At 46.9% G+C, this 13,730-nt stretch overlaps 1 pseudogene; it reads right to left on the bottom strand.

Annotated features, from left to right (window-relative positions):
• Nucleotides 1–8,117: 8,117 nt before the first annotated feature.
• Nucleotides 8,118–8,718, bottom strand: LOC136335625 (cystatin-C pseudogene; annotated as a pseudogene).
• Between the last annotated feature and the right edge of the window lie 5,012 nt (nt 8,719–13,730).

Here is a 13,730-nt window from a genome sequence, read left to right on the forward strand (position 1 = left end):
TTCCACCTCCCTAGTCCCTGACACAGGAGTCGGGATCCTTTTTGGCTGAGAGAGCCATGAACGCCACATATTTTAAAATGTAATTCCGTGAGAGCCATACAACAACCCGTGTACCTTACGCATTATCCAATAAAAATTTGGTGTTGTCCTGGAGGACAGCTGTGATTGGCTCCAGCCACCCGCAACCATGAACATGAGTGGTAGGAAATGAATGGGTTGTAACACGTGAGAATGTTTTATATTTTTAACCTTATTATTTTTTTCATTAAAGATTTGTCTGCAAGCCAGGTGCAGCCATCAAAAGAGCCACATCTGGCTCGCGAGCCATAGGTTCCCGTCCCCTGCCCTGACACCATGGTCATATTTTCTGGCCATGAGCTATGGAAGACAGAGTAATAAAACTGCACGTGAGGTTTTACTAAATACAAAGTAACTGAGTCACCAGATATTATCAAAGAGAAACAGCACAGAATGGTGCATACACACACATCCTCCCTGCTTGCCTGATTGCTTTCCCAGACAGTTTTGTTTGAGCAGTCACCCAGGACTTAGCTCTACAAACTGCAGCCCCCACCCCTCAACACAGTGCAGAGCTTTCACTGACATGGCGCCATCGGTGCTGCCGCCGTCTGTAAGTAATAAACGCTATGTCTATCTGGTCCTCCTTGTGGTTTTTTGGGATCCCCAAACAACACCTGACTGATTTTCCCAGATTGGATCTCCTGTGTTACAAGGGAAAAGCTAATTAGATAAAAGCTGCAGTCCAGGGATTCTTCTAGCAACTTTTCATCTGCTGACCAGTAATTCTTTATCTGCATCTTGTCATCAAGCATTCTGTCCTTGGAGCACAGGGCTTAGATACCATTTTTTTTTATGTATCTCCTGGGCCTGGGGTACAAGGTGGATTGCTTGCAGTCTCATGAAGTCATATGGGCCCATTCATGTATACAGCACCTGAAACAAAGCTTTTTTACTTGCATTACTCAATCCTATAGATTAGAACTAAAAGCTATTCTTACTAAAACTAAATTTCTAACTCTTGAGTTCCCCCATCATGTCTATTGTCCTTTTGCATCTACAAAAAGAGACCTCTGGTGTGTCAGGGTAATTTCCCTTTTTTTCCCATACCCTTCAGAGCACATCCACTCACCAGAGCACAGACCACAAATCCATTCATTGTTATTGTATTAATTATTGACTGTTGTCTGACCTGTGGTGGTGCAGTGGATAAAGCATCAACCTGGAACACTGAGATCACTGGTTCAAAAGCCCAGGCTTGCCTGGTCAAGGCACAAATGACAGTTGATGCTTCTTGCTCCTCCCCTCTTCTCTCTCTTTCTCTTTCTCTCTCTTTCCCCCTCTCTAAAAATATGAGTAAATAAAAAATTATTGACTGTTAGCTATCCTATTCCAACCTATGTAAAAGAAGTTTTTGTTTATTCTTCTTACTTTTTAGCTAATCCTAGGATTTCCCCACTTACTTTCTCCCACTTCCCTAATTTATCGCCAGCGAATTTCAGGCAACCCCGTTGTGTCTCCTCCTTTGATTCTAAGGTATAAAATAAGATGCAAAACTGCCATTCTCTGGAGCATTTTCTCAAACAGAGATTTTGCTTCCAGGTAATTGTCATCAGTTTGACTGAAACTCATAAATTTTTTTACTGATGTTACCAAAACAGCATCTGGCCCTTTGGTCTGCCTAGGGTCAGCCATTAATGGGAGGGTTCTTGACTTCATATAGGAAAAATTTCACAACATGAGTCTAGGTGATACTGGGAGTACCTTTATTAAAGCTGCGGACTATGGCCCTGGCCGGTTGGCTCAGCGGTAGAGCGTCGGCCTGGCGTGCGGAGGACCCGGGTTCGATTCCCGGCCAGGGCACACAGGAGAAGCGCCCATTTGCTTCTCCACCCCTCCGCCGCGCTTTCCTCTCTGTCTCTCTCTTCCCCTCCCGCAGCCGAGGCTCCGTTGGAGCAAAGATGGCCCGGGCGCTGGGGATGGCTCTGTGGCCTCTGCCTCAGGCGCTAGAGTGGCTCTGGTCGCAACATGGCGACGCCCAGGATGGGCAGAGCATCGCCCCCTGGTGGGCAGAGCATCGCCCCATGGTGGGCGTGCTGGGTGGATCCCGGTCGGGCGCATGCGGGAGTCTGTCTGACTGTCTCTTTCTGTTAACAGCTTCAGAAAAATGAAAAAAAAAAAAAAAAAAAAAGCTGCGGACTATGAAACAAAGGGTTTAGCACACAAGAAACACAGGAGAGCCTGAGCAGGGCTGCTTTGTCTGTCTGCACGTGCCTCTTTGGAAAGAAATAGGCCTAGGGGCTATCATGCTTTGGCTCACTGGGAAGTCAGAGGACAGAATAAGCAACAGGAGAGCCTGGGTGGAGGAGACCTTGGAAACAGGTTCAGGGGGTCAGCCTGGAACGAGCTGCTGCTGCCCACTGCTCCCCTGGTTGGTTCCCCTGGTTGCAGGTTTCATAGGGACCCATAAAGTTTAGGAGGTACATACCTGTGGGGGGAGGAGGAACGGGAAGGAGGAAGGCATGGGTGTACTTCCCAGAGGGAGAAGCTGAGTCCTTTGTTTTGAGGGTTTTTAAAGACTGGGAGTTTGGGGGAGGATTCCAATAGAATATTCATATTGGTAAGCTCCAGGTTAGGGGTCATTAGTCCTTGTAGCTGGTCCTGGAGTCACCTTGTCCTGGAACTAAAATACAACAAAGAGCCTGACCTGTGGTGGTGCAGTGTATAGAGCGCTGACCTGGAACATATAGGTCACAGGCTCGAAGCCCTGGGCTTGCCTGGTCAAGGCACATACAACGAGCCAGCAATGAACAACTAAAAATTAAGCAACTATGAGCTAATACTTCTCACACCCCACCCCCTCTCCTCTTTCTGTAAAATCAGTAAATAAAATCTTTAAAATTAAATTAAATTAAATTGCCTGACCAGGCAGTGACACAGTGGATAGAGAATCAGACTGGGAGGCAGAGGACCCAGGTTTGAAACCCTGAGGTCACCGGCTTGAGCACAGGCTCCTCTGGCTTGAGTGCAAGCTCACCAGCTTGAGTGCAGGGTTGTTGGCTTGAGCATGGGATCATAGACATGACCTCGTGGTCACTGGCTTGAGCCCAGAGATTGCCAGCTTGAAACCTAAGGTCGCTGGCTTGAGCCCAAGGTCTGCTGTAGCACCTCCTACCCCCTATCAAGGCACAAATGAGAAAGCAATTAAAGAACAACTAAGGTGCCACAACAAAGACTTGATGCTTTTCATCTCTTTCCCTTCCTTTCTATCTGTCCCTCTTTTTGTCTCTGTCGCAAAAAAATAAAATACCACTGAGGCCTAATCTGATTTCTAGGGAGATGACATTCTGCATCTGGATGTAAATTGCTTGTCCAGTTGTGATAAGGTGCCAAGGAACTGTAAAACTTAGCAATAGCAACTCATTTTCAAGAGGAAAAGTCAGGCCTCTTCCCCCCTCCTTTCTGTGGAGAAAGGCAGGAGAAAAGTGCAGGAGCTTCCTAGCTTACAAGGGCAGCTGGGTCATCTAGTCATAGTTTAACTGTGCCTAGAATTCTCAGAAAGGGTGCCTGGGGCCACTTGCCACACAGAGCAAAGAAGATAGAACATATCTGAAAACCTTAGAAAACAATGTTTATGTACCTTAATCAAGAATTCCTATACTTGGACTCACCCTAAAGTCATGAGAGTAACATATCCAGTGGTCGACAAACTCATTAGTCAACTGAGACAAATATCAATAGTACAACGATTGAAATTTTTTTTGAGAGCCAAATTTTTTAAACTTAAACTATATAAGTAGGTACATTTCTTATCGAGGTACCGCCCCCACGTGGTATTTTTGTGGTAGAGCCACACTCAAGGGGCCAAAGAGCCGCATGTGGCTTGCAAGCCGCAGTTTGCGGACCAGGGGCATCTATAGACAAGGGAATCACAAGCCCCTCCTTACCCACTCCAACCAGTACTTGATTTTGTATAAAAGCAGGCTCAGAACTGTACTAGGCCCTACATGATTTGGGATTGTGCCCCATGTAGCTTGCCGGCTAATAAAGCTACTCTTACTAAAATTTCTTCTGTAACCTGCTTTGGTGTCTCTATGTAACCCGCGGATTAAAGTACAATACTTTATAACACAGTCTGTCCAGCTATTTGTCTCAGTTTCCCCATTCTACTTGCATTCTTCCCCATTTCCCTGCCTTACTATCCTGCCTGACAGGTTTGAACATTACTTAATTACTTACGTTGACATCTGTTTGAATCCTTGAAGTGAGTTGATTATAAAATAGTCCTCCCTACCATGTGATCAAAGTTTTACTTTTGTATTCACAAATAGTAATCAGCCTGACCTGTGGTGGTGCAGTGGATAAAGCATTGACCTGGAACACTGAGGTTGCTGGTTCTAATCCCTGGGCTTGCCTGGTCAAGGGACATACAGGAAGCAACTACTACAAGTAGATGCTTCCTGCTTCTCTCCTCTCTTTCTCTTTCTCTCTTTCACTCTCTGTTTATCCCTTCTCTTCAAAAATCAATAAATAAAAATCTAAAACAAAAAGAAACCTACATAGAGGCCCTGGCCGGTTGGCTCAGCGGTAGAGCGTCGGCCTAGCGTGCGGAGGACCCGGGTTCGATTCCCGGCCAGGGCACACAGGAGAAGCGCCCATTTGCTTCTCCACCCCTCCGCCGCGCTTTCCTCTCTGTCTCTCTCTTCCCCTCCCACAGCCAAGGCTCCATTGGAGCAGAGATGGCCCGGGCGCTGGGCATGGCTCTGTGGCCTCTGCCTCAGGCGCTAGAGTGGCTCTGGTCGCAATATGGCGACGCCCAGGATGGGCAGAGCATCGCCCCCTGGGGGGCAGAGCACTGCCCCTGGTGGGCGTGCTGGGTGGATCCCGGTCGGGCGCATGCGGGAGTCTGTCTGACTGTCTCTCCCTGTTTCCAGCCTCAGAAAAATGAAAAAAAAAAAAAAAAAAAAAAAAAAAAAAACCTACATAGTAATCCAACATATATATAAGGTCTACCGGAAAGTTCTGTCCGTTTTTGGAATAAAACAAAATACAAATTTTTCTTACCGTCAATAAACTTTATTAAATAATATAATTGCTATTATTATTAATGATTTCTTGCCAGCATGAGGGCAATTTGTATATCCCATTTTTGAAAAATGTTTTATCTTTTGATGCGAAAAATTAAACCAGTGCTTGTTTGATATCTTCTTCATTTTTGAATTTTTTGCCCTTCAAAAAATTTTGTAAGGACAAAATCAAGTGATAGTTGGAGGGTGCTAAGTCCGGGGAATATGGTGGATGCAACAGACATGCTTCTGTAGCATTTCTTCCTTGTTCAAATTCGTAAAAATTACAGTGGCGTAAATGACCTTTATCAGTAGCCATGGGTACACTATCGCTTCACACATAAGACTAACGTGAATCAACTTTGTTTTAGTTAATTTGCTACGTCAGTATGTATACATTAAGTGATAAAAATAGGCACACACACCCCTGCACTCCCCCCTCACAGCCCCCTCACACCCCCCTGCACTCCCCCCTCACACCCGCCCCACCCCCCTACAGTCCCCCCTCACACCCGCCCCACACCCCCCTGCACTCCCCCTAAGAAAAAAAAGAAAAGAAAAAAAAATAGGCACATATGCGCCAAATAGACGTGCTTACGTGTCGAAACTTGTGATAGAAACGGACAGAACTTTCCGGTAGACCTTATATTTTTTAAAATAATTCAAAATGCCAGAATTTCCCCCAAGGAAAAAGGACAGGATTTGAATGTATCATCATCCTTCAGAGATTAATAAAGTGATCTAAAATAGAATTCAACCGTGTCCATGCAATTCTGCATATCTTTATTTTCTTCCTCAATTTTTTTCAGTAGAGACTCTTGATGCCCCAAAATTGAAAATATAAATTCCAATGTTAAATTTCTTTGCAAAAAGAAAAAAAAAATCCATGGAATTTACCTAAATGTTGAAGATTAAAATCTGAGATATTTATGTCTAAGTCCCTTCAGGAAGTCTTTATTAAAATTGATTGATTTTAGTGAGCAAGGAAGGGAGAGAAACATTTATCTGTTCTTGTATTGATTGCCCTGACAGAACACTGAACCAGCAACCTTTGTGCTTCAGGATGATGCTCTAACCAACGGAGCCAGCCAGCCAGGGCCCCTCAAGGAAATGAAAAAGCTTCCCCTCCAGCACAGCTGGCTCAGAGCATCATCCAGATAAGCCAAGGTTGCTGGATTGCATTAAGTCCCCGCCCCAGTGGGGGGACACATGCAGGAGGCAGCTGGTGAATGCATTGGTGGGTGGAGCAGCGGATTGATGTTTCTCTCTCTCCTTTCCTTTTATTCTAAAATCAATCAATAAGTCAGGCCTAACCTGTGGTGGCGCAGTGGATAAAGCGTAGGCCTGGAACACTGAGATCACTGGTTCGAAACCCTGGTTTTGCCTGGTCAAGGTACATGTTGATGCTTCCCGCTGCTCCTCCTTTCTCTCTTTTTTTTTTCTCTCTCTCTCTCTCCTCTCTAAAATGAATAAATAAAGTCTAAAAGAAAAAAAAAGAAAAAATAATACCTTCCACATTTTCCTCTTACTCCCTTGGACGCCTGTATTCCCCCATGTGGCCGAGTGGTATGGTGTGCCTATTTCTCTTGGGAATTGGGAGTAACACAGTCTTTTCAATGGCCATTGTCTCCTTATCTGTTGGCCTCACAATACAGGAATAACAATAAACCTACATTAAAAAAAAAAAAAAAGGCTTCCCCTACCCAAAATATGAGCTCTTGAAAGAGCTTGTGCCTGACCAGGCGGTGGCGCAGTGGATAGAGTGTCGGACTGGGATGCCGAGGACCCAGGTTCGAGACCCCAAGGTCGCCAGTTTGAGCGTGGGCTCATCTGGTTTAAGCAGAAAGCTCACTGGCTTGGACCCAAGGTCGCTGGCTCAAGCAAGGGGTTGCTCGGTCTGCTGAAGGCCTCCGGTCAAGGCATATATGAGAGAGCAATCAATGAACAACTAGGGTCTCGCAGCGAGAAACTGATGATTGATACTTCCATTCTCTCTCCGTTCCTGTCTGTCTGTCCCTCTCTCTGATCTCTCTAACTAAAAAAAAAAGAAAGAAAGAAAGAGTTTGAGCCACTTTTCCCCCTCTGTAGGGCATAAACTCTGAAGTCTGCTTTTGGCTAAACCTTACTTTAAAAGTTTTTGTATTTGTAAGTTTATTTTTTTTAGCTGATGTTACTTTTTTTTTTTTTTTTCATTTTTCTGAAGCTGGAAACAGGGAGAGACAGCCAGACAGACTCCCGCATGCGCCCGACCGGGATCCACCCGGCACGCCCACCAGGGGCGACGCTCTGCCCACCAGGGGGCGATGCTCTGCCCATCCTGGGCGTCGCCATGTTGCGACCAGAGCCACTCTAGCGCCTGGGGCAGAGGCCACAGAGCCATCCCCAGCGCCCGGGCCATCTTTGCTCCAACGGAGCCTCGGCTGCGGGAGGGGAAGAGAGAGACAGAGAGGGAAGCGCGGCGGAGGGGTGGAGAAGCAAATGGGCGCTTCTCCTGTGTGCCCTGGCCGGAATCGAACCCGGGTCCTCCGCACGCTAGGCCGACGCTCTACCGCTGAGCCAACCAGCCAGGGCCCTGATGTTACTTTTTATTGCATAAAGTAGGAGCAGCACAAGCACACCAGCGACAGGTGCATCCACAAAGCAACTAAAGAAAGGAGCCAGTCAGCACTGTTGGAATCCATGGGAGTCCGAAAGACCAGAGTAACAGGCTTTGTTGAAAGGAAGAAAGGAACCCTGCCAGGCACTCCTCCTGGGGGAGAAGAGCACCGGTTACAGACTAGGGGCGAGTTATATAGTGTTTGGGAGAGCCTGAGGGGATACTGAGGCAAAAGTCCTGGTATGTCCGGAATGCTCCTCCTTGGGGGGCTTCGAGCATGTGGGTGTTGAATCAAAAGTCCTGGTATGTCCGGAGCCCCTCCTTGGGGCGGGTTGTCAACTTTTTGGAATTCCTCTGTCTCAGGGTCAATAGTCCAGTAAGGGTGAGGTCTGACAGATAAGCGGAACATCAAGAGGGCAGTTTGGAATTCACGTATCTATCAAGCACAACCAGCTGATGATGCTCAAGATGCCTCCTGTTTGTCTTCTGGGCCCACGCACTGAGGGACTCCGCCAGGGTGGCGGGTGTGAGTGGGAGGCAGTGAGTGCGGCCCAGCCTGTGTCATGTTCTCTATGAGTCCATGCTGCTGGACTTCACCATGGAGGTCTTGTTCATCCAGGGGACAGTGTAGATCTGGAAAGAGCAGAGTGCTTTCTTCCTCAGGTGTGGCTGGTCATGGAAGGGACACTTGTCCAAGTTGGGCAGGGACTTGGTACATGTGGTTCGACGACTTCCACATCCAAATAGTACTTCAACCCAGCCATGATTTGTTTGCGGGCGCGCACCACCCGCATGGCGTGGCTGTGGAAGGCGTCGTTGCTCGCCTTGTTGTACTCGCTCAGGACGAACTTGAGCGCCTGCTGCACGCCCTCCTCCTCCACGTGGGCTTCTGTCAGGCCGCCGAGCAAGGGGGCCCTGCCAGGGCTCGCTCCGGCCACGGGGCTCACGGCCAGGGCCAGGGCCAGGGCCGCCAGCAGGAGCAGCGGGGCGCGCAGGTCACCGGCCATGGTTGGATCGATGGACACGAGCTAGGACGGGCACAGAGAAGATAAGGGGCGCATCCCTTGGCCGCACCACAGGCCCACTGAGCCTTTTATCCCCTGCCTGCCCTGCCTCCGCCCACCCTGCCCTCTGCTCCTTTTTCGTATTTGTAAGTTTTTACTGAAAGCCTATGACAGAGAAATGGCCTTCAGGCTAATAGCTCCTGCTATAGATAGGCAATTAACTAGAGGAATTCTGCTTGAGGCTTAAGCAGCCCCTTTGTTAGTAAAGAGGTAGGGAAAAGTGCACAAAATAATGACTCAAGAACCAGACTCCAATCTGCAGGGATCTCCAGGACCAGAGGGAGTTAGAAATTTCACCCTTGTCCTTGGATCCCTTTCCTGGCTGCAGGCCCCACCCAACGCTGCCTCACCCATTAGTCTTCCCTTGATGCATAAAACAACTGCATTTTCAGCTCTCAAGATGGATTGTTCTCCCATTTTTTCGACTTCCTTTCTTACTCCCTACTCTGATATGTTGAATATTGGCCTTTCTTTTGAAGCATTAGGCACATGAACCTTCACATTCTTTAGTGAAGATATCCTTATTGGTGGATACTGTGATGCGAAGAATAACTTTAATCTCAGATCAAGGTATTGTATGTCATTATAACTAATACTTTATCTCTTTATAAATTTTATTTTTTAAAAATGTTTCTTAAAGCTAGGGACAGTGAAACAAAGGAGAAATTAGAATAGAAGAAGCAACAGGAAAGAACCTAGAAATATTATGGGGAAAAAGCTTACTCTGGGAAGTCAGAAAAAGGGACCTGGAGACAGGTTCAGGGGGGTAGCCGGGGATAAGCTGCCACCCATTGCTCCTCTGGTTGCAAGTCACATGGGGACTGTAAAGCCAGTAGCCATGGCCACCATCACAGCCGCCTGGCCCATGCAGGTTTGCATTTGATTCGGACAGACGGTAATGAAACAATGGAGCCAAGAACTGGTGGACTCTTAGCTTTTTTTTTTTTTTTTGCCCCTTGTATTTTTCTGAAGCCGGAAACGGGGAGAGACAGACAGACTCCCACATGTGCCCGACTGGGATCCACCCGGCACGCCCACCAGGGGGCGACGCTTTGCCCACCAGGGGGTGATGCTCTGCCCCTCTGGGGTGTTGCTCTGTTGTGACCAGAGCTACTCTAGTGTCGGGGGCAGAGGCTGAGGAGCCATCCCCAGCGCCCGGGCCATCTTTGCTCCAGTGGAGCCTTGGCTGCGGGAGGGGAAGAGCGAGACAGAGAGGAAGGAGAGGGGGAGGGGTGGAGAAGCAGATGGGCGCTTCTCCTGTGTGCCCTGGCCGGGAATCGAACCCAGGACTTCTGCACGCCAGGCCGACGCTCTACCACTGGGCCAACCGGCCGGGGCTTAGGCCCTTAGCTTTAATTCTAGCTTGCACCCAGCAGGCAAGAAATACACACAGTGGGAAAACACTTCCCTTTCCATTCAGGGCTCCCAAAGCCACTGACTTATCCGAGTTTCCTAGAATCAAAGGTTTGTACCTCACCAGCCTTATTCACCTCTGTTCCCCATCTCCTTCTTTCTGCACAAACTCTGCACAAACTGGCTTCTCCTTCAGCACTCCGCCATCTTGGCTGCTTCTCCTCTCCCCTACATGGCCTTTCTCTGCTCTCCCTCCATGGGCTCTTCCTAGAATGTAATCCCTCTTCCTCAGAACAATGTGATCTCTCTTCCTTTTAAAACCTTTTGGTGTGAAAGCCCTCCCCCAACACACATTAATATAATCACACCCATCCTAAGCAAGAAGGGCAACTAATATTATCACCTGGGCTATGGGCTTCCACGTGGGCAGCGCCATCTTTAGCAAAGTGAGCATAGTATATTTTATCTGCCCAACAGGGACCCTTTGAGTTTAGGAGGTACACTCCACAGGGGTCTTCAAACTTTTTATAAAAACCACCCACTTTTGCAGTGCTGGTCAACCTGGTCCCTACCTAGCAACCAAACAGTGCTGCGATTGGCCCACCATGAAAGCTGGACCGCCCACTAGTGGGCGGTAGGGACCAGGTTGACCAGCACTGCAAAAGTGGGCGGTTTTTATAAAAAGTTTGACGACCCCTGCAAGTTAGGGGAACAGAAAGGGGAAGGGAAAGGCACAGTGTGCTCCATGGAGGGAGAACACGTCAATACATCTTTTAATAGCACTATAAAGTTGTTTCTGGCCCTGGCCAGTTGGCTCAGCGGTAGAGTGTTGGCCCTGTGTGTGGATGTCTAGTTTGATTCCTTGTCAGGGCACACAGGAGAAGCACCCATCTGCTTCTTCACCCCTCCCCCTTCTTTCTCTCTCTTGGCCTCCAGCAGCCATGGATGGATTGATTTGAACGCTTAGAGCCCCCCCCACCCCCCCACCCCACTCCCGCTGAGGATGGCTCCATGGAGCCTCTGCCTTAAGTGCTAAAAATGGCTCAGTTGCAAGCATGGTCCTAGATGGACAGAGCATCGACCCCACACAAAAGATTGCCTGGTGGATCCTGGTCCCGGCAAATAGGGAGTCTGTATCGCCTCTTCTCACTTGGAAAAAGAAGGGGGAAAGAAGCTGTTTCTATTCATTCATTAAAAAATATTTATTTAATTCCAATTAATTGTTGACTACTTTGCTAATTGATGTGTCAAAGATAAAATATTTTGACATACTTTCAATTCTTCCCAAGTCATTGAAAAAAAGAGTAAAATTCTAATACAACAGTTTAGTCACAACTGATTAAATGTCAGCATTAGAATTCTCTACACCTTTAAGTGGGCAATTAGTCCTATTTTCTGAATTCCTGAGAAGATAAATGACCACATTAGTACCTTACATATATTTAACAGGAATATCACCATTAACTCCTGCGTGACCATTACAAAACCAGTCAACTTGAAAGCCAGAGCAAAGATCAAAGAACAAAACTAGTAAGATCTCCTTGGAAATCTTTATAGGTGTAAATTCTACTCTTTCACGAAAAGAGGTATACAAGGGTAGGCGTAAAAGTATGTTTATAGTTGTATGTTAAAGTTTATTCTTTAATGTTTTTCTTTTAATTTTTTATTCATTTTTTTTTAGAGAGAATAGAGAAAATAAGGGAGGGGAGGAGCAGGAAGCATCAACTCCCATATGTGCCTTGACCAGGCAAGCCTGGGTTTTTTTACTGGCAATCTCAGCATTCCAGGTTGACGCTTTATCCACTGTGCCACCACAGGTTAGGCAAGGGTTTATGCCTGTCCTGACCGGGCAGTGGCGCAGTGGATAAAGCGTCGTACTGGGATGCGGAAGACTCAGGCTCGAGACCCTAAGATCGCCAGCTTGAGTGAGGGCTCATCTGGTTTGAGCAAAAGCTCATCAGCTTGAGCCCAAGGTCGCTGGCTCCAGCGAGGGGTTACTCAGTCTGCTGAAGGCCCGCGGTCAAGGCAAGTATGAGAAAGCAATCAATGAACAATTAAGGTGTTGCAACGCGCAACGAAAAACTAATGATTGATGCTTCTCATCTGTCTGTTCCTGTATGTCTGTCCCTGTCTATCCCTCTCTTGGACTCTCTCTGTCTCTGTGGAAAAAAAAAAGTTTATGCCTGTATAATTATTTGTTAATTATTATATTGTTTATTTGTATTACAACTGTAAATTTATTTTTGTCCATCCCTGTAATTTTTTTTTTTACAGAGACAGAGAGAGAGTCAGAGAGAGGGACAGACAGGAACAGACAGGAATGGAGAGATGAGAAGCATCAATCATTAGTTTCTCACTGCGCATTGCGACACCTTAGTTGTTCATTGATTGCTTTCTCATATGTGCCTTGACCGCGGGCCTTCAGCAGACCGAGTAACCCCTTGCTGGAGCCAGCGACCTTGGGTCCAGGCTGGTGAGCTTTTTACTCAAGCCAGATGAGCCTGCGCTCAAGCTGGTGACCTCGGGGTCTCGAACCTAGGTCCTTCCACATCCCAGTCCGACGCTCTATCCACTGCGCCACCACCTGGTCAGGCCCTGTAATTAATTTTTTATGAAAATTATTTTAAAAATGTTTTATTTATTGATTTTAGAGAGAGAGAGGAAGGGAAAGATAGAAAAAAGTGACTTGTTCCCCCTATCCACACACTCATTTGTTGACTACTGTATGTGCCCCTGCCAGGGATAGGGTTGCAAGTCGGGACAATGCTCCAACCAACTGGGCCACCTAACCAGAGCCCATTTTATGTTTCTTAAATTAAAACTCACATTCAATATTATTTTGTATTAGTTTCAGGTGTACAGCACAGTGTCAGACAGTCATACACTTCACAAGGTGCTCCCCCTGATATTTCTAGTACCCACCTGGCATCATACAGGATTATGACAATATTATTGACTATATTCTCTGTGCTTTACCTTACACCCTCTCCCCCCTGACACTGACTATTCTGTCTTTCTAATCCCTTCACCTTTTCCACCCAGTCCCTCAAAACTCCTTCCTCTCTGGCAACCACCTGTCTCTTCTTTGTATCTATGAGTCTGTTTCCATTTTGTTTGTTCATTTATTTTGTTCTTTAGATATCACATATAAGTGAAATCATATGGAATTTGTCTTTCTCTGACTTATAATTGTTGGCTATCCATGCTGTTGCAGTTAATAAAATTTTATTCTTTTTTATGGCCAAGAAATATTTTTTGTATATATGTACAACAGCTTTGATAGAGGTAACCAATTTTAATCTGTTCTTCAGATGTTTCCATGATAGAACTGACATTTAAAAAAATAAGTTATGTGCCTGACCAGGAAGTGGCGCAGTGGATAGAGTATCAGATTGGGACGCAGAGGACCCAGGTTTGAAACTCCGAGGTTGTGGGCTTGAGCGCCAGCTCATCTGACTGGAATGCAGACTCACTAGCTTGAGCATGAGGTCACTGGCTTGAGCCCAAAAGTTTGAAGCCCAAAGTCACTGGCTTGAAGCCCAAGGTTATTGGTTTGAGCCCAAGGTCGCTGGCTTGAGCAAGGGGTCACTGGCTTGGCTGGAGCACTCCAGTCAAGGCACATATAAGGTGCTG

The sequence above is a fragment of the Saccopteryx bilineata genome, chromosome 4 (assembly GCF_036850765.1).
Source record: "Saccopteryx bilineata isolate mSacBil1 chromosome 4, mSacBil1_pri_phased_curated, whole genome shotgun sequence".
Taxonomy (NCBI): domain Eukaryota; kingdom Metazoa; phylum Chordata; class Mammalia; order Chiroptera; family Emballonuridae; genus Saccopteryx; species Saccopteryx bilineata.